Genomic DNA, 22,939 nt, shown 5'->3' on the forward strand with positions numbered 1-22,939 from the left:
AAAAAATTATTGCTATAAATATCACAAACCAACTCAGTTGTCAAAATTTTTAAACTTCTATCTAACTAAAAACTGTTCTTCTTAACTAGATTTTGCCACCAAAATCAACCTTAGATAACCTCTCGATTTGGTTGGTTAGCATAGATCAGTTGGCTAGCTCATAACCCACTTTCCCCTAGAATTTCCATTGACCTATCTATCACTTAAAATAAATTGTATGAGTGTAAATGAAGAAAATTAAACTACAATCATCTATTGTAAATCAATGTTTAATCCTGTTTCAATTACTAAGCCATTAACTTATAGATATCCTAACCATAAAAACAGATTGGCTCATTATAGATTTGCAAGTAACTTAAATGATATAGAAATGAAGCATAGTGAAAGAGAAATAAATAAAATTAATAAAATTTAATATTAAATATATCTCAATCAATTTACTACAACCTACATGCGAATGAAAGTTAAATTGTTTCTCCCAAACTAAGAAGAGAAAATAAATGTAAAAATAAAACTCAGATGGCCTCCTCTTCTCTATCCCTAAAACAACACTTTTTATATGATTTTTAATGAATCATAAAAAATTGAGGTAAAATGACCAAAACACCTTTATTTAAAACAAGGTAAGAAAATGTAATGCAAAAATTAGGGTCAAGTTGCAGCTTCAAAAAGTAGTTAGCTTTTCTTCTAAAATTCCAACTTTTCTTTATTTTATTTCCTCTAAATACAATCTTCCTTCTTCAAACTTATTCATTTCCCCAAAAAATACCTTTCAAGAGCTCATTAAATAAAAAGTATCTAAAAATTACTAAAAGTAGCTTAAAATACTAAAATATGAAAGACTATTTTACAACTAGTTGTAAAATCAACTAAAATATTCAAAACTATCTAAAAACTACTTAGACATAAAGAAAACAAAAGTGAATAAGAGCCAAAAATATGTAACAAATAATCGATCATCAAGGCCTCCTGTTTTGGGCTTGGAACATCTTCTCTTAGTTTGGAAAAGCATCCACCATTCACTCAACATTGAAAATAAAGATACAGGCTTTCTATGTCTGTCTCTTTAGCTTATGAAAAAATTTTACACCTTATTTTACTTTTGGTCACCCCTTTGGCTATCTTTTGCAAGGAGGTGAGGAGTTTTGCCTTTGACTTGAGCAAGAGAGTGAGGTGGTTCATTACTATACACCATTGACCTCTTAGTGAATATCTTTTTCTTCCTCTTCATTTACTCAAGGCTTAAAAAAGAAGGTATCTAGCCTGAGCCACTATTCTAAGACTTCCCTACGTCTTTCACCAACATTTGAAACTTCTTTGCCTGCCTTTACAACTCTTGGAAGAATAAGATGTCGTATCCGATGGCTACTCGAGCAAGCTTCATAAAGGATGAAAGAGTTAAGAAGACAAGTTCTTCTTCTTTGACTCTTTCCTTACTTCCACCAAAATGGTTTTCTTTGTGCCCTTATAGATGGCGATGATAGGATGATGCAATTGCCATATGTACATCTTGCAAAAAAGTCTAAGAAGCCACCATGTTTAAATGAAGTGAATTATTAGAGGATCCTTTCACTGCCTCCTCTTGAAGGAACACCATCATTTTTACGTGTTTAAGAAGTTAGCCTTATCTGTGATTTCTTTTTTCTTCCATCAAACTATTTACTAAGTTATCATTAGGCTTTCTTTTTCTAATAAAGAAATATGAGAAAGGGGATCATCTTACCATTGGTTTCATTCTTATGTGACTTCCTTTGATTACCTTGGACTCTTCATTCATTTTATGTAAAACTACCTCACTTGATGTAACAAAGTATTTTCCTTTTTGACTTAAAAAGGGTAGTGCATCAAGCTATGCAAATATTATTTTTCTTCTTCCAAACCTCATACACCTTTTGCCTTGAAAGGCATTCCACTTTCATTTTGAGTTATCTCTATCACCCAATGTTGATGAATGACACTTTGGCTTATGTGAAGGGACCAAATCATTTGCCTTGCCAAGTAGTTGTCCCTGGAGGGAACCTACTCGACTTTTCACCTTTTTATCTTTATTTTTTAGAGGGTAGACCATCGTGTGCCAACATCCTTTGACATTTTCTTTCCTTTTGGACTAGTAAGTGATATTTGTGATAGGTTTTAAAAATTTATACTTAATCATTCTTGAAACTAACTATTATCATGATGAAGGCAAGTGTACCTACCAAACAATAGTATAGTTTTAGCAAGACCGGATTGTCGAACCCAAAGGAACCAAGAGTACTAGTAATTACTACATTTTTATTATTTAGCCTAAAAATTAAAGGATTTGGTTATCTAAACTAATTAACTAAACTAAGAGTGCACAAAGAGAAATTGGGGAAAAGCTTTTGGGAAAACTCGATTGATTAAGACAATACCCAAGGAAAAATCCACCAAGACTTCACTTGTCATTTGACTCTGAATCAAACGATTTATTCATTTGACTTGATTCGTAGAAATCCCTAAGTTATATTATTGTCTTTCTCGAGACTAATAATGTCTAACCCTAGGTTGATTAATTGAAATCTCTTTTTAATTATCGTCCTAGTGTTGCATTAACTCGATCTATGGATCCCCTTATTAGGTTTCACCTTAATCCGGCGAAATCTTATCACCCTATCTTTAAGCGTGCAATCAACTCCGCTTAATTACAACAAATTTACTCTTAGACGGGGTCTTTTCCTCCTCTGAATAAGAGCATTAACTTGAATTAATATCCTGGAATATTAAAACAAGAATTAAGAACACATAATTAAGAACAAGTCAAATATTTATCATACAATTCAGATAATAATAACAAAATATGTCTTAGGTTTCATTCCCCTTAGGTATCTAGGGGGTTTAGTTCATAATTATAAAAGAAAACATCTTAGAAGAATAATGAATACAAAACATAAAGAAAACCCAAAACCTCTAAATGGAAATTAAAGGGAGATCTTCAGTCTTGACGATGAATCTGACTTCTAAGATGGACCAATCAGCTTACCTTGAGTAATTCCTTGCTTCCTACGCCGTGTCTGTTCTAAGTGCCTCCTCCAGTGTTTAAATAGCCTTTAGAATTCCTAAGAGCCCTCAAAAGTGGCCTTTTTCGAATAGGGCTATATTTGGGCTCGGTAGGGACACTCCCATGTGACACGCCCGTGTGCGATTACTCCAGCCCATGGTCAAAGCTTTTGAATAGGCACGGGTGTATAGTCTACCCGTGTAAGTCATGCTTCGATCTTGTCAAATGGACACGGCCGTATGACACGCCCATGTGAGGAAGTCCAGCCGTGTTGATTTCCCATGTGGGTCCGGTTTCTCTATTTGTGGCCAGTTTCTCGCTCTTTTTACTCTCCTATGCTCACCTAAGTATAAAACATGAAATTAAAGGATTAGGAGCATCGAATTCACCAAATCTAAGGAGAAACCATCCATAAATGTGCTAAGCATGGGATAAAAATATGTATAAATTACGGTTTATCAAATACCTCCACACTTAAGCTTTTGCTCGTCGTTAAGCAAAATCCTCAACTCACAATCAAAATAAATTCTTCTCAATTTATAATCCCTATCAATAATATCTCAACATAATCCATAAGTAATCATACAATGAAAATTCAACTAAAAGTATTTCAAAATCACCTTTGATCAAAATATCATAGAGTTTAACATCCTTACTAAAGATTCACTCAAATCACTCGAGGTGTTTAAGAACATCAAATAAAACACTCATTAATCAATATGAAAAGTTATTACCATAGGCTTGCATGAAAATCAAATCTCCACCACTATATATTGAGATTATACATCAATCAAAAAGGTCTTTAGAAGGTTGTAACATGGCTTTGGTTAGGGGGTGTGGTCACAAGCTGAAGGAAAATGTTAGAATCGAGATTGAATTGAAGAAATCACCAAACTAGAAAAATAACTAATTATTAATTGAATACAAGTGAACTTCTTCTCAGAATATGGAATTAACACTCAAGCTCAAAAAACAACGAATTACTACTAATATGTGTGTAAGGATTTTTTTTTTACTTGAATCAAATAACATAGAACTTAATTGTTGCAACAAAGAATAAAACATAGCTAAGTAGTTAGTTCAAATCAAATCAATTGATGGCTTGTTAGGCTCAAAGGGGTTCACTAGGGGTTAATTATGAAGGTAGGCTTTTGTGGAGTGAGTGGGTTAAACCTAAGTGCCTTCATCATCTCGACATATCAAATCAAATGGTGTGGTCTTGACATGCATAATCAAGCAAGTTCTAGAATAACAAATCAATACTGACGCACTTATAATAAAAATAAGCATGAAAGAAATAACATATGCTGTAAAGGCTCAAGATCTCACAAAAATTATGGTTTTTTGATGTTTAAACTTGTAAATTTCAACTCAAGATAATATCTAAACTTGGGGAAACAACCTAAAAATTTTTTAATTCTCAAAAATCAACTTATCATGCTTAATTCCCTAATGTTTTAAAGTTTAAATGATCAATGCATAAATGGCTATGTGTTAATTCAAGACATATCAATAAAAATCATAACTTAATCAAAATTCATTCTAATAGTTATACGAGTGATTCACGTGAGAATAAGAGAAAATTTAGGGATTTCTAATGATGATATAAAAGACCCCTCACACTTAAGATGTACATTGCCCTCAATGTACAAAGATGGATATATTGAAAAATATAGATATATAATCATAAGATAGGGAGAGAGGTAAAATTTCCTAAATGATGAATGAACTCCTTGAATTGGAGTTATGAAGAATAATTGGCCAAGGCAATGATGAGAGTGGAGGGGGATACTTCAGTGGTGGTAGAGGTTCATTAGTCCATAAGTCCTGCGCCAAAAGAATATTATATCTGGTAGTAGCTATGGTCGTGGTCGAGCAGGACATGGCAGTCGTGGAGAACCTTTTCCATTGGAGTTTTCCTATTTGATGATGAGCTTTGGAGCTCTTTATGACTCTGATAAAATCAGGAACTCTTTAGGAAATATAAGGAAGCATAATTACTCGTAACGAAATAGCCGAAAATAAATATTGTAAAAACTAAAATTAAACTAATATTAAAGGAAAATGAAATTAAAAGTACTTAAATAAGATAAATAAAGATAAAAGTGAAAGTAAAAATAATAAATAAAAAGTTTTTAAATATCGTAATCGCCTGATGGTTCGCGAGGTGGTGGTGGAGATGAGATGTGAAAGTGCTGACAAATCTGATGAAGAGTAGTATCAATGTGATCAAAATGCGGAAAACACTACTGCTCAAATCGAGTAAGGCGCTCAGAGATGTCAAAGTATGAAGCCGCCGCATGAACTGGACGATGTATGGATGGTGGCTGAGACGGTGGGTCCTCATGACGTGGAGGGACATCATCAGTAATGTCCTATGGGTCATCCTCCTCGGTGGACTAGATGAGACGGTATTGAGGAGGGTGAGTGCTACGTCATTTCTCGATCATCCTCATATGTAGCATGCTCGAGATGTCCTATGGGGACATCTAGCCGATGAGAGTGAGGGAGGATGATTATGCCACTGTGTTGAGGAACCCAAAGTATCGAGCCAATCGAGTTACGTAGGGCCCAATAGAGATGACTCATCTCCTATATCGCTCCGTCTGATGGTGAATGGTGAGGGCAATGAAGTAGGCAAGGTCGAAGATGTACCCGTTTGCCATGCTCTATAAGAAGTAGGCGTCATGAGTGTTGACGATGTCGGTGCTCTCTCGCTGTCCTATCAGAGTGTGGGCCAAGATGGCGTGTAGGTATCGCAGGGATATGGCGAGGGCCGATGCCTTAGAGCTGCTAGGATCATAGGTGGCTGAGACAGGGATGAAGTCCTTCCAACACTTCGAAGGAGAGTAGTGCATGTGGCGATGGAGGGCGTCGAGTTCATTTTCGTCCATGAACTCCTCCGTGTATAGCCCTACTAAAATTTCAAACTTTGGTACGCTCAACTGGCACACTAGACTATCAAGGCGGAACTAGACCGTTCCAGGATCGTCAAAGTTTGTCATGACGACTTGAAGATGGAAGGTCGAGCAGAGTTCCATCGTGACCTTGAGGTATGTCAGCTAGATGATCTCAAAGAAGAGCCCTCACGATTCAATCGTCAGAAGGGCTCGGACCGCGTCAACTATCTGAATTTGTTCGAGTACGGCCCAGTCAATGCAGTAGCCCACACCTAGAGGTCAGGCCCGTAATATTTGAAATAGTTCCTCCTGGGGTCCCAAGAAGAACTAGAGGAAGGGGTGACGAATCTCAGCGGTAGGACCCGAGGAGGACGTTGCCCCTTTCTTTTTTTTTGAAGCGGGGATGGAGGTCTTCTTGCCACGTGAGGTCAACATAGTATACCTGCAATGGAAAATCGAAATAAAAATAAAATTACTCCCCAATAATAGCATGGAAAAATATGCATGGTAAAACTAATATAGATATTTCGTAGAAGTCAAGTATGAAAGAACAATTATAAATAAACCTAATCAGATGAATTACGTCATTACTATGGAAAGGACTACAAGAGTAATGCCAATGGAAATATTTAGTGAATGAATGCATGTGGATAAGCATAAAATCTATGAAGTAAGAAGAATGGATGAATACAGCAAAATGTATTGACGAACATGGCAAGTTTCTATCATGATAACTATGATTATTTTTTCAAAATAAAAATAAAATATCATGAAATAAGTAAGAGAATGAAGAAAATAGAGGGAAAAAATGAATAAACGCAAGAGAGAGGAGCTTTGTAGTCGGCGCACGGGCGTGGCAGGTAGAGCGTGTGAAGTTGCTGCGGCTAGGGTTAGGGATTTTGAGGAAGGGGATGATGAATAGTGAAGGGTTTATATAGATTTTAGGGCACACGGCCGTGGGGCACGCTCGTGTGCCTTAATTTTTGCCCATGTGTTTCGCAATTTTTTTAAATTTGAGCGCGTTTGAAACTCACACACTCCCGTACTTTTTCGGTGTGTTGGTGCCCACGGCCGTGTCGCACGACCATATCCTACTTTGTTCGCTTCTCACACACTCGTGTTCCAATGTGCACGCCCGTGTTGTTTATCAGTCTTGATCACAGGTGGTGGGCACGAGCATGTCGCACGCCCGTGCTAAATTCTCAGTTTCAACCATGGTTTCTCAGCACGGCTGTGGCGCACGCTCGTGTTGTTTTGACAGACCCGCCCACTACCATGTCGCACTGCCGTGGCTACTTATCGTTTCCTGTATTTAAGAAAAATTTTGCCTTGCTTTCACACGGCCGTGTCTCCTCTCGTGGTGTGGGCACGGCCTAAAGCACTCCCGTGTGTCCTGTCGTGTGGAATAGACAACCTATGTTTCAATGACTCAGTTAGTGATTAGATGTTAAAACTGAATTTTTTTAAGAAGTTAACATCATTAGTGCTCGGGTTGCCTCCCGAAAAGCGCTTATTTATAGTCTAAGCTCGACTTACCTTTCTAGTGCATGGTCATGGTGGTACGAGGAGTTTACACTCCTCATCCCTACTATCAATTTTATCAACATAAGGTTTAGGACGAGTATTATTTACCTTAAAAGTGCCAAATTTGGGATCAATTACCTCGACTGTACCATATAGGAAAATACTGAGTACCGTAAGCGGGATTGCTTTGTTAGGTTCAGAAGTGGCAATGCGAGGGTCTGTTGCATCTAATAGTACTTTGTCTCCAACCTTAAAATGATTTGGTGTGACATTGAGCTCATCATGGCGTGGTTTTTGTTTATCGTGTGTCTTCAGTTTATGTGTCTGCCATTCATCTAGTTCCTCGATTTGTAGTCTTCGTTCTTCTTAGATAGGTCTTTGGTTGTTGCTTGAACATGGCTCATGTAGGTTCTTCAAACTTATTTCCTGCAAAGTAGGTTGCACCACATGGTCAGTTTTAGTAGAATAATTTATACGACCACCTTCAATTTTTTATGTGTTACTCGTATTACGAGCTTAAAGGGTGATTGTTTCATCTCCCACACGAAGTGTGAGTTCACTTGTGCCAACATCAATTATTGTTTTAGCGGTTGCTAAAAAGGGCCTCCCTAAAATTAAAGGAACGTTACTATCCTCCTCTATGTCTAGAACAACGAAATCAGCTGGGAATATAAATTTGTCAATTTTAACGAGTATATCTTCAATAATCCCCCTAGGAAATCTAATTGTTTTATCAGCTAATTGAATACTCATCCTAGTTTGTTTGGGTTTCCCAAGACCTAGTTGATTAAACATTTTGTAAGGCATAACATTGATACTAGCCCCTAAATCAGCCAATGCATTATTAACATCTATGCTACCAATTAAATAAGGAATCATAAAACTCCCTGGATCTTTTAATTTGTTGGCCAGCTTATTCTGCAGTATGGCTGAGCAAACAGAATTTAGCTCCACATGCGACGCCTCATCCAAATTCTGCTTATTTGTTAAAAGTTCCTTTAGGAATTTGACTGCGTTTGGCATCTGCGAAAGAGCATCAATAAACGGTAAGTTAATATGTAACTTCTTTAATAATTTAAGGAATTTACAGAATTGTTCGTCTGTGCGGTCTTTCCTTGTCGCGTTGGGATATGGCATACGAGGTTTGTACTCTTTACTTACCGGTTTCTGGCCATTGTGGTCCACCTTACCTTTGCCTTTACTTACCACAGTTTCTTGCATCGGTTCTGGTTCAGGTGCAACTAACCCTTCCTTATCTTGAATGGTAATTGCATTGAGTTGCTCCATTGGGTTAGATTCAGTGTTACTCGGCAGGGTACCTTGTGGTCGTTCAGATATCAATTTAGCGAGTTGACCTATCTGAGTTTCAAGCCCTTGGATCGATGCTTGTTGATTCTTAAGTGCTGTTCTCGGTATTCTAAAAATGAGTTTTTGACACCGAGATGAATTTTGTTAGTATCTCCTCAAGGTTCGTCTTTTTCTCTTGTTGGTAAGGTGGTTGTTGGAAGCATAGAGGTGGTCTCTGATTCCCTTGGCCTCCCCATGAGAAATTTGGGTGGTTCCTCCAACCTGCATTGTAAGTATTACTATAAGGATTATTTTAAGATCAAGGATTTTAACCCATGTAATTTAACTGCTCGTTCTCTATGTTGTGGCCATAAGGTGGGTATTCTGAATTGCTTGATCCACCTTTACTTGCTTCACACTGCATTACCGGGTGAACCTGTGAAGAACCAAGAAAACCGTCAATTTTTCTATTCAAAAGTTTTACCTAATTAGAGAGCATGGTGACTGAGTCGACGTTAAAAACGCCGACTGTTTTCGTTGGCTTTGTCCTCGTGACTTGTCACTGATAATTATTTAGTGACATCTCTTCTATAAATTCATAAGCATCCTCAGGTGTCTTATTATTAATAATTCCTCCAACGGCTGCGTCAATCATCTGTCGAGTCGAAGGATTCAGGCTATTGTAAAACGTTTGAACCTGTAGCCAGAGTGGTAACCCATGGTGAGGGCACCTTCTCAACAGATCCTTATATCTCTCCCATGCATCGTAGAGTGTTTCTAAATCCATCTGCACAAAAGAGGATATATCATTACGTAATTTGGCTGTTTTAGTCGGCAAAAAATATTTTAATAAAAACTTTTCGGTCATTTGTTCCGAAGTAGTGATTGACCCTCGTGGTAACGAGTTCAATTATTTTTTAGCCTTATTCCTCAACAAAAAGGGAAACAACTGAAGAAGATTGGCATCATCAGAAACGCCATTGATTTTAAAAGTGTCGCAAAACCCTAAGAAATTTTCCAAGTGAGCGTTGGGATCCTCGTCCTGCAAACCATCAAACTGAATAAAATGTTGGATCATTTGAATGGTGTTAGGTTTCAGTTTAAAATTATTTGCAGCAACAGCAGGCCTAACTATGCTCTATTCACTTCCTGTTAAAGAAGGTTTAGCATAATCATACATAATACGTGGAGCAGGATTCTGATTAGCAGCAATTACAGGACGTAACAGATTTTCTTGGTTTTCAACCATCTCCTTGGTTGTGGTTGAAGTATCATCATCTTGCTCTTCTTCTATGTATTATAAGCTTCGCCTTATTTCTCTTCGGTTTCTGCGAATTGTGCGATCGATCTCACTATCAAACAGTAATGGTCCCGGCGGGTTTCTTCTAGTCATACACTATAAAAACCTGCCAGGAACGAATAAAAGAAAAATTAGAAAGAAAATAAAAATTTAATTCACAAATAAAGTAGAATGGCTAAAGTAATAAAAATCGAGTGTTCCAAATATTCTAGTTCCCCGGCAACAGCACCAAAAACTTGGTACGTGATATTCGTGACAGGTTTTAAAAATTTATACTTAATCATTCTTTAAACTAACTATTATCACGATGAAGACAAGTGTACTTATCGAACAGTAGTATAATTTTAGCAATACCGGATTGTCGAACCTAAAGGAACCAAGAGTACTAGTAATTACTTCTTTTTTATTATTTAGCCAAAAAATTAAGGGATTTGGTTATCTAAAGTAATTAACTGAACTAAGAGTGCACAGAGAGAAATTGGGGAAAAGCTTTTGGGAAAACTCAATTGCTTAAGACAATACCCAAGAAAAAATCCACCTAAACTTCACTTGTCATTTGACTCTGAATCAGACGGTTTATTAATTTGACTTGATCCGTAGAAATCCCTAAGTTATATTATTATCTCTCTCGAGACTAATAACGTCTAAGCCTAGGTTGATTAATTGAAATCTCTTTCTAATTATCGTCCTAGTGTTGCATTAACTCAATCTATGGATCCCCTTATTAGGTTTCACCCTAATCCAGCAAAATCTTATCACCCTATCTCTAGGTGTGCAATCAACTCCGCTTAATTACGACAAATTTACTCTTAAACAAGGTCTTTTCCTCCTCTGAATAAGAGTATTAACTTGAATCAATATCCTAGAATATTAAAACAAGAATTAAGAACACATAATTAAGAACAAGTCAAATATTTATCATACAATTCAGATAATAATAACAAGATCTGTCTTAAGTTTCATTCCCCTTAGGTATTTAGGGGGTTTAGTTCATAATTATAAAAGAAAACATCTCAAAAGAATAATGAATACAAAACATAAAGAAAACCCAAAACCTCTAAATGGAAATTGAATGGAGATATTCAGTCTTGACGATGAATACGACTTTTGAGATGGACCAATCGGCTTCCCTTGAGTAATTCCTTGCTTCCTACTCCGTGTCTGTTCTAAGTGCCTCATCCGGTGTTTAAATAGGCTTTAGAATGCCTAAAAGACCTCAAAAGTGGCCTTTTTTGAATAGGGCTATACTTGGGCTCGGCAGGGACACACCCGTGTGACATGCCCATGCGCGATTACTCCAGCTCGTGGTCAAGGCTGTTGAATAGGCATGGGTGTGTAGTCTACCAGTGTTAGTCGTGTTTCGATCCTGCCAAATGGACACGGCCGTGTGACATGCCTGTTTGAGGAAGTCCAGGCCGTGTTAATTTTCCATGTAGGTCTATTTTTTCCGTTTTCGGCCCGTTTCTCGCTCTTTTTACTCTCCTATGCTCACCTAAGTATAAAACATGAAATTAAAGGATTAAGAGCATCGAATTTATCAAATCTAAGGAGAAACCATCCATAAATGTGCTAAGCATGGGATAAAAATATGTATAAATTACGGTTTATCATGGACCAATACTCTAAGACTATCTAAAACTCTTTTTATTATAATGTCTCCCATCTTCCTTCATTTAAAGAGAGAGGTCTTTTTTCTATGAATATTTCCAATTGTCTTTCTCCTTACAACTACTTCAATGGCATTTTGCAAGTTGAAAAAATTTGTTTATGGCATGGTCTTTATTTTTGTGATATAAGCATTCAACTATATTTCTTTTTCATGGATTGGATCGTATGGGTGGTAAAGTCCCCAATATTCTTTTACTCTTGCCAGGATATCTCTTTGCAAGGTATTTAAGGGAGTGCAATGATGGATAGCATGGGTGATATTCTCTTTAGGTGTTTCGGTTGTCAATAGTTTTGATGCCTTATCACAGTCTTATTATTTAAGGGATTGTAATGGTGGATAGCATGGGCGATACTCTCTTTGTGATATAAGTATTCAACTATATTCCTTTTTCATGGATTGGATCGTATAGGTGGTAGAGTCCCAATATTCCTTTATTCTTACTAAGATATCTCTTTGCAAGATATTTAAGGGACTGTAATGGTGGATAGCGTAGGCAATACGCTTTTTAGGTGTTTTGGTTATCAATAGTTTTGACGCCTTATCACAGCCTTATTATTCATCCTTTTGGTTGCACCATTATTTTGTTAACCCCTTGGTCAAAGCTATGTTGGCATCTTAGGGATCATATTTGGTATTAAGAAAAGTCTTTTTTTTCTTCTTTTCTTGGTTGTTTCTTGTCCTTCAAGGCCCCTTATCAAGCATAATCCTAGATTCAGGCCTAAAGAAACTCGTTTTAAGCTTGAAAGTCCTTATACTAATGGATTGTAGACTTGAACTCTCTACATGCTCTAGTATTTTGACAATATCCCTCGTCTTGATGATTTGTCAATGTGGTGGAAGAAAATGGTAAGGTCTACTTATTACCCTACTACTGAAATTATGAAAAAGATGGGTGATAAGATTTTACAACATACGTAGATCTTGGTGTTCAGCTCCAGCTTAGTGTTGATAATGGATTGCATCATGATCTCCTTATTCCTGATGATGATAGCTCATTGAATGTAGAAACATAGCTTTTTGTTTTGTTCCAAAACACGATGCTAATTAACAATGATGTTGTACAAGGTGTTCGGGTAGACTATGGTGGTGGTTCATACAGTGTAAGGAGTAGAAAGCCATTAGAGATGGAGGTTTATGATGTGTAAAGCGTTTGAGAGAGAGGGGGGAGTGTAGCGAGATGTTTGTATTTTGAGTATCCGAGTTCTATGTCCAATTGCTCTAGTTTTGAGAAGAGGTATTTATAGAGGGCGGTTGATTGGGAATGGGTCTTGCCTGTTAAGCATTCTATTCCACTCACTCCACAGATATAGAAGGTAGTGTGCTGGATTGTCAACTAGAAGCACTATTGGAGTCGATATGAGGTGACTAGGTAGAGTGTTGTTAGGCTTGGAGAGGGGATGAATTGGCAGGTGCTAGCATGAGCTCTTCCTTATATATCTTCCAGGGATTTCCTAGACCTATCTTATGTAATGTGGAATTAGGTGAAGTTGAGCTTCGCCGAATTTTATCTTCAGGCATAGAAGTCAAGTGCTTTGGCAAGGAATTTGATGAAGGTGTAACCCAAATATATGCATATATATATATATATATATATATATAATTTTATTGAAAAAGTTGGCAAAATTTCTTTATTTTGCTTGTTTGTTTAGTTATTTTTTATTAGGGGTTAAACTTATAAGTTTTTATATTATAAGCTTAGGAACAAATTTATAACTCTAGTGAGCAATTTAATTATTGTGCATTTACTTTTAAGTTTAACTATAAATTAGATTTTTTAACATTCAAGGTCATGTTAGTTTAAATTTGTTCTTTTTACTTCAAAATTAAATGCACAGTCAATGAATTATCCCCTATGAAAACACTAATTTACTCTTCAAATTATAATATAAGTACTTGTCCTTTATAATTATTTGGTCAATAAAGTTTAGTGTGCCTTATGTGCATGAGCATGCTATTAGTCTCTATAGAAGGTTGAAAATAGTGCTTTTAGATCACTTTTTAAATGATCTATTAATAAGTGAAAAAAAAAAAGTTTTGTATTACAATTTCTCTAACAAAACCCTATTCAATACTGTTTATATCAAATGGTTCATGATCTAATCTGAATTTTATAGTAGGAATTTCTTCTCCTATTTCATTTAGAAAAACATATGCTTGTAAAACATATTTAGAAAAGACTTTTTATATTTTAGTTTTCATACCTATCGGTGATGTTGAATTTGTACTAATATTATCTTCTTCTTCTTCTATTTAAGAATTAGAAGGTAAAACTAAATTATCATTTGTATTTGTTATAGTATTATTTTTAAAATATAGTCTATCTCTAGATGATATATATTCTATAATACTTGCTAATATATTAATAAATATTTAATTAATTGAATCAACCTATAAATACCTCTTATTTTATTTTATATCCATTTATTTATTTAAAAAAAAGGTAGATGAAAGATTGTTGAAAAAGTGGTAATAACGATTCAAATAAGGCATGTGAAAAAATCATTAGTCACATGTGACATGTCAAGGTTTAGGCCAACAGCTTAAAAATTGCAGTACACCTTTATTTGCCATGTAAAAGCAAACTAATTAACCCTCCCTCGTGGCCATGGTCCCCACCTACCTTTCTTTTCTTGCCTTTTATACATGGGCATGGCTTCTACCATGTGAGTTCAAATCGATTAACAGGGAAAGAAAAAAAATTGATATGCATTAAGAAAAAATTTCATGACTCACTCAAGTAAAAATAAAATTATTATTATAAAAGAACTTACATGAAAGTTGATACGCAAATGTATATATTAAAATACTTAATAACACTGTTACTTTTTTTTAACTTATATATATATATGGGTAAAATATTGAATTCGCCATAATATATAGAGCGAAAAATGAGTTTGATTTCAGGTAGACTTGTTCACAGTCGTGTAGGGTTCAAGTTCGGCCCTAATAAAAATGTAGGCTCGATTGATAGGTCTGGGTCTAACTCAATCCCAAAAATGAGTTTAAATTTTTGTCTAAATTTAATCTAGATAAAAATGTTAAAATTAAAGTCGACCAATCGTAATAAATTTATTTTATTTTATTTTTATATAAAAATTTTAAAAATATAATACATTAAAAATATTAAAATAAATATTTCTCAACAAATTGAAAATAAATTAAAAAAAGTATTTATACTTAAATAACAATAAGATAAGTTCAACTTAACAAGCAAATGCCTCTAAAATGGAAGCAAAATTAATAATAAAATAAAAGTTATACAATATTCAAACAATAACAACAAAATAGTAGCAACATAATAATAAAATAGTAGCAAAAGAGTAGAAAAACAATAACAAAACAACAAATTCTTTTTACAAATTTAAGTCAAATCTGAGCCAAAAAATCTTATCTAAAGTTTGACCCATCTTTCAAATAGGCCTTATTTTTTACTAAAGTCTACTTTTTAGGCGGTCTTTTGAGTCGGACCGTGTGACCTAATCTATGGACAACTCTAATTCTTGTCCAATGGATTAGAATAGAAAAGTTATAGTATTTTAAATTAATTAAATTTAAGAAGACAACGTTTAATTATATTGTGGGAAGGGTCCCTAGACAAATAACAGATAAGGTAAACATTTTCGACGACCCAATTGGCCCACCCTCCAAAAGGTTATTAAAAGATTCTTTCAAAGCTTACAATAATAATCAGATATCATCACACTCACGAGGTGGATAAATAAAAATAGTTTTATATTAAAAAATATTTATAAAATTATTTTAACAAATTATTATTGATAGAATAGTAAGACATTTTTATATAAATTTATTGGTATTATTTTTTATTCTTAAAGATATTTTTTAACTATTTTATTTAAAAATTATATAAAAGTATGAAAATATAAAAATATTGTTATAATTGTAGACACTCAATTTTGCCCGAGCCCAGAAATAAGTCCAAAAACAAAAATAACAAACCCCCAAAAAAAAATGAAGTCCAAAGTTCAGTCCAGAATTACAAATATAATTTAGCCCGATCGGAATGACCCATTACTTGAAAAGATTTAAGGTCCATCTACAAGCTTGACTCATATGGAAATATAATCTTCAACGATATGCAATCTTAGATATGATATGCAATCTTAGATATGATACAATCTTAGATATGATTGCAATCTTAGATATGATATATAATCTTAGAAGATATGATTTTGTAATCTTAGAAATTTAATTGGTAGATATCCTTTAATCCTAACTGTTGATGTAATTGATCTATACCGTTGGATTTGGGAAGGCTCAACTATAAATAGAGGCCTCTCCCTTCATTGTAAAGGACACTTGAGTTTTGGGAAGCAATAAGAATTCTTGAGAGCATTCACTCAAATTTCTCTCCCTCTTGCGTTCTTACTCTCTGTGGTTTGTTCTTATTTTATTCTTCGTCTATCTTAGTTTTTCAACCATTTTTTTTATTTTAATTTCTTCATTTTTCAAATATGTATATTTTTCCTATCTTTTATACATTTGATTATGTATTTTATATATCATAATATTTAACCTTTTATATAGTTTATTTTCAAATATATATTTTCTATGCATGTATATATATTATATAATCATTTCATTATAAATATAAATTCTTTTACATATTTGATATTTTATACATTATTTTTCTAAACCAATATATAATATATTTTTATATAATTATTATTCTTATAAATATATTTTTATTATATATTATATTTTAAATTTATTATTAAATATCACATTTTTTATATGCTCATTCTATTTATCAATTGTTTATATTATACATATATTTTTAAAACTTATGTTTTTATTATTATTATACAATATTTGTTTTACTTTAGAATTAATGTATTATTGTTATGTTATGTATTTCATATGTTAAGTAATATCTTAGACTTTTATAATTTACTTTCAAATGCATATTTTTATATATGTACATTGATATATTGTATTATATGCATCATTTCATTTATTAATCCATTCATGTGTACATTAAATTATTGGATTGTATATTTTATATTTTATGTAGATTCTATTTATCCATTTGCTATGCATGTCATCTATTTTACTCATACATATTTTACACATTAATATTTACCATGTTTTTTATATTATTTAATGTTTTATTTATGATATATTGTATATAATTAGTGCATTTATTATGCTTTCTTTTGGGTATATTCCTATTTGCTTAGCATGATTATTTTATTATTCTATTTTACCTCTATATAGTGATTGCATTTATATAAAATGTTATAATACTTTGTAATATACGCTATTTGAATATCTATGTTTCGTAATATAGAATTATTACTCTAAAAGGTCATTTAAAACAATATTTAAAAGTTTTATAAAAATAAAAAAGGCAATGCTTAGTATTTGAAAGCTTCGAGAAAAGTAGTGCCCTAATTTATTGGGTTGCAACTTTTCTCGCTGAGTTCGAATAGTCAAGTACCCTTCTAAGTTTTTAAGATTTTCCAAATACGAGCAACTGTCTTGGAATTTCAAAGCGTTGTGTCTTAACTTATTGGATGTGGCGATTTGTCGTTTCGAGATAGGGATTTCCAAAAGGTTAACTTAGTGTCAATGTTTTGATTACGAGTGAACCCAAATTTTCAAAATCAAAGTATTTTAAAGAGGATTACATCTTAAAATTTTTTAAATTTTCGACATTAAAGACATTTGATAATCAATTAGGTACCAATTTTTGGGCGTTACGAGAGTGCTAATCCTTCCTCGTACGTAACCGACTCCCGAACCCGTTCTTTTATTTCGTGGACCAAAACTAATGATTTAAAACAAAATGTTTTAAAGGTGATCCAATCACACCTAAAAAGATTGGTGGCGACTCCCGTTTTCGTTTTTAAAATCGATTCCTATTTTTCAAAACTCGATTTGAAAATTGTTTCGACAATAATAATTAATTATCTCTTAAAATAAGAATATTTTAATATTTTATATATAGTAAAATGGAAAACTATTACAATTATAGTAGTAAAATTTAGTCGGTTTGGTATAAAAAATAGAAAACTGATTTTTTTTAAGAACCAAAATTGGATTGGTTTATCTCTAAAACCGAGAAAATGGAACCAACATTTTTTTGGATCGATTCGGTTGAAAAGCGGACTTAACCATCACTATTTTTATTTCTTTCTTTATTGTGGAGATATTAATATTAGTTAGGATGTTTTTTTGTTTTTAAGATGAGAAGATCAAGGATGGGTTTGGATAGATTTATCTGTTATTAATATAAAAATAATGATAACGATGAGATTAGATAATATAAACAAAAAGTATGTTAAATGTATTGCACTACTCATTTAAACCCATACTAAATAATTAACATAAGATTGACTATTTCATAAAATGAAAATAAAAAGGTATAAATTTAAGATTTAAAGATAATATGCTTAGGGTTTAATTTATGGGTAATCTGTATAAATTATTAACCGGGATTAATTTTTGGATATCAAGTACAAATTATGATGGGGTTTGGGTTTAGGTAATGGGTTGGGTTGGGTTTGGATTCATAGGTATGAAAACTCATACAAAATCAAGGTAACATGTTCTTTAGAAATATACCCAAAACCTTAACCCTTTCCCTAAACCCCACTAACTTAAAGCCTTTCAATTCAAACATTTGATAAACACTTACCCAAATTATTTTTCTCTAACATATTCAAACACAATCCTTTATCAAGGATGTCAACCCAACTCTATTTCAACCAAACCCAACCTTGTTTAGATGTTTTTTTGTGAGCATGATCTTCTGCTAGTGTTTACGCATTTTTCTAATAAGGAAATATATTCTAAGCTAACTGTAAATATGGTTTGTGAAACTCCAATAAACTCTACATAGGGTTAGTTTAAAATATATTTTTATGATAGTAAAATATAATTTCACTATTTTAATAGTATTTTATAATTTTTAAAAGATTAAATTAAATTTTATTATTTTTAGGGGTCAAAGTGTAATTTTATCATTATTAATTTAAAATTTTATAAATTTTACCATTTTAAGTATCAAAATAAAAAATTTCATTTAAGGGTACCTGTAAGCCCTTAGCTCCACCTCTAATCAAAAGGCCATAAAGCAATCATAAATGCTATTATGAATTTAAATTCAATAAATATAATTTATTGTTTGTAAAATATTATATGATTTGATTTAAAATGTGATGTTAATAAACTTGTTTGAATTTATTAGTAATTTCTTCTAATGCTTTATGTAACAAATTGAACAAAAATAAAAGTTATTTTAACTAAACAAATAAATTACAAAAACTTGATCTAACTAAACAAATAAAAAAAATTAAAAATGTGTACAATAATGCGTTGCAGAGGGGTAAAGAGGTGAGTTGTGTGATTATGGATGATGGATCAGATTTTGAGTTTCACCTTGATATTCATTTTCAAGCAACAAGTTTGGATCTGGCTTGTACAATGGTAAAATAAAAACAAATTAAACTCACCACTTGAGGGGCTCCTTAGTGAATAATGATGAAATAGATGGGGGGATAAGGTGTATAAGGCTCATCGGGCAAGACGAAGCTGTCAATGTCTTTATAATATTGGGCAATATGAATGAAATATCCCCATTGGCCCATCAACATTAAAACTTGAACTCAAAGAATACCAATTCTCACCCAAAGAAGGAGAAACAAAAATCATTGGAATTCCAAGAAAAATATCTCCCTACAAAACAATCAAAACCCAGTTTGTGTTTTCGTTTATGTAAGTTAGTAGTAGCAGCAAATTGAAGACAATGATTGAAGAAGAGAAAAGAAAAGAAGGGAAATGGGAAAGATTGTAACAAAGAGTCATGAGTTGAGAGAAAACAGTTCTTGTGGTGTTGCCGGTGAAGGAGCCAAACATTCTAGAGGAGGTGAGAAAGGTGACAAAATATGTAAAATGTCATTTGGGAAATTGTATTTTAGAAGTTGGATGTGGAAAATAGTTGTAAACTATTTAGAAATGCAACATTAATGATAATTTTTCAAATAAATGGATTTTAAATGTTTATTTAGTAATGAACTATTTTTGGATTTGACAAATCCATGTTCTTTTACCTTTCAAATATAATTAATTTATTTATAATATATGCATTTTATTCTTGCCATTTAGAAATTCATTTTACTGAAAAAGCTACTCAAGCCTTTCTTTTTCCTTTTAAATTAAATAAAAGGAAAATTTTGTTTTAAAAATGAAAACATGATAAGAAAGTTAGTTTCTGTTTTCTATAAATAAAATAAAATAAATTATTATAATTATTGATATTTAATTTTTTTTAAAAAAGAATATTTTTTATTTTTAAATGAAATTTTGTGTTATCAAATTTTTCAGTTTTGCAAAGCATTTTTAGTAAGAAACAATGAAAACAATTTTTAGTATTTTTTCATTTTCACATATTTTATTTTTAAAAATTTTCAACTGAACTAATTTCTTTCAATATTTTTATTTTCCAATAAAATGAAAATAATCTTTATTACATGAAATCAAATGGAGCCTTAATTTTTTTTCGATTATTATTTTATATTGATGTAATATATTTTTACTCAACTAAATACCAACAAACTAAAATTTATTTATTTATTTCTTTTTTATTAATAAGAGTATGGTAGCAAAAACACCCTAAATATGGATTAACAAGATGGAGAAACCTTCAATTCTTTTAATAATTTTGATAAATCAATAATCATAAAGCATCAAGCATAACCTAGTGTCACGAACTGTGGATCAAGACCCGTGACAAATGCACACGGAACGTCCCATGGAGGTCAATTGATCAAATAGAGCTCATTTAGTCCACTTGAATTGGCTTGATTCGTGGAATATATGGAGAAGACCATCTACTTGAAGCATTGGTGGTCCAATGAAACACTCCAATTAAACTAGAGTTACCAAAGTAATTATTGTAAATCCTAAGGGATAAAGGTGCATAGAGTTTAAATTCCTTAGGATTTTCATCTTATAGATGGGCACTAATCTCAGTCGTTGATGTAATGTGATCCGTACCATTGGATCTGAGGAAACTCAACTATAAATAGAGGTTTTCCTCCTTATTTTTAATCATCCCATTGATAGTTAAAGAATATATTTGAAAGCATTTTAAAAAAAAAACCTTGTGTGCATTGCTTTCTTGTAGCTTTTCAGTTCTTCTGTTGTTCATTTGCTTTTCGTTGCTTCCGCTATCTTTCAATGACTTAGAGAATTTTTGTAAGAATTCTCATCTTTCGAGAGTTAGACTGACTTAGGTGGATTTGAAGCAAAGAAATTACCTAAGATCGCGTCATTTGCCAGACTTAAGTTCTAGCCTCGTGATAGTTGGTATTAGAGCTAGTGTTTAAAGGCGTTGTTCGAGATGTAGAAAGGAGTAGACGAGCAGGTTAAGTCTATGGAGATCTGTGGGAGGGGCAAGAAAGTGAACAACTTGAGAGATATGTTATTAGCATTACAAGACAAAATTTTCAAACTTGAGGGATCCATGGGTGATGTGAAGGAGACCCTTGAGAAAGTTGATGGGCGTACCACAAAGTTAGAATCAAGGCAAGACCAACTCAAGGAACAAGTGGTAGATGCCTTCAATGCTAATGTGGATTCGATGCAAAGGGTTTTCAATGCCGCTGTGGGTGAGCTGATTAAGAAGAATGATGATTTCAAGGCAATGGTATCGATTTTGAAGGAACAAATTAAGGAGCTCAAGGTAGATGTGGACAACTTCTTATTGGGAATGGAGCAATAGTTCAATGCCAAAGGCATTATTGATGATACAACTAAGGTAAATACTATTGCCATGTATTTTACTAACGTCACTTTGTTATGATGGCGTCGTAGGTCTACAAATGAGAGATGATGAGGTATTGCCACTGGGACTTGGGAGGAGTTCTAGAGTGAATTCAAGGGGTAGTTTTAACCAGATTATGCCGAGGTTGAGGTTCAGGCTAAGTTTCGTCGGCTTATGCAACAAAGACTAGTTAGGGAGTATGTGCAGTATTTTAGTGAACTCATGCTCCAAATTTCTGATATGGGTGAGAAAGAAGCCTTGTTCTCTTCTATGGATAGGCTAAAGCCTTGGGCAAAGATAAAGTTGCAACGCCGAGGGGTTAAAGAACTTACCAAAGCCAAAATCGTAGCAAAATCCTTAATCGAGCTTGTTCCGAGGAAAGACAAGTTCGAGTCTTCCAAGTCCAAAGATAAGGGCAATGGTGGGGGAGATGAAGAATAACAAGTTGAGAATAACAATGACAATAATGGTAATAGAAAACTACATAATGGGAAGTAGAAGTGTAACAACAAACCAAAGGGGCAAGTGATATGCTTCCTTTACGAAGGTCCTCATATTGTAAGGGATTGTCTGAAACGATTTGTTCTTTCTGCCATTGAAGGGGATGATGAGCTAGAAAAAGCACCATTGAAGCTTGGTTGGATCTTGAGTTTTGTCGAAGCTAAGAGGGTCAAAGAGAATGAAAAGAAGATAGTGAAATGTTTCTTACGTTGTGGTCCACATAGGATGCAGGATTGCCTAAAGCGATCCAAGATATCCGCAATCAGTAAAGAAGATAAAGCAAATCTAGAGAAAGACTTTAAAGCTTAGGTCAATGATACTCAATTCTGCAAAAGTGAAGAGGGATTACAAGCAGAAAGGGTTGATGTTTATGGACATCAACATCGTAAGGTAGATAAAGAGTGCTTTTGTTGATACGGGGGCATCAAACTTGTTCATATCGAAGAAAGTCGGGGGTAAATTTAGTCTCTCGATTAGTAAATTGAATAAGAAGATCAATACCGTAAATTTCAAAGAGGTCCCAACTGTGGGAGTAGTACAAATAGTTGTGCTACAAATCAGTCAATAGAAAAGGCTATGAAGACTTCAAAGTAATTCACTTGGACACTTGGATGATTACTATTTTGTTCTTAGCTTGAATTTCCTTAACAAAATTAATTCTCTTTTGGTTCTTTATTGTATATGTATCTTGGATACTTGAAAACAACAATCCATTGTGTCGTTGAGTTTAGACATGAAGGGTGGAACCAAGGTATTGTTGGCATTCCAGCTAAACAAAGATGTTTCATGTGGAGGGAATATTAACTTGGTAGAACAGAGTACTAAGGAGACCTCCTTGGAAATGCTAGAGGTGCGACAAACTGATATGAAGCCTGTTGAGTTATCAGCAGGGCTAGCACCTATGAGAGAGATTGGTTGTGCATCGGACATTTCTAGCAATGGCTTGATCGAC

The 22,939-nt window shown here is 33.5% G+C and overlaps 1 non-coding gene across 1 annotated transcript; it reads left to right on the forward strand.

The window, feature by feature from the left end:
* Window positions 1–9,443: 9,443 nt before the first annotated feature.
* On the forward strand, window positions 9,444–9,550 carry LOC128283347 (small nucleolar RNA R71). The gene has a single exon (XR_008273689.1). It is a non-coding gene; the product is annotated as a small nucleolar RNA R71 (small nucleolar RNA).
* Window positions 9,551–22,939: the final 13,389 nt, after the last annotated feature.

This window comes from Gossypium arboreum, chromosome 10, assembly GCF_025698485.1.
Source record: "Gossypium arboreum isolate Shixiya-1 chromosome 10, ASM2569848v2, whole genome shotgun sequence".
In the NCBI taxonomy this organism is placed as follows: domain Eukaryota; kingdom Viridiplantae; phylum Streptophyta; class Magnoliopsida; order Malvales; family Malvaceae; genus Gossypium; species Gossypium arboreum.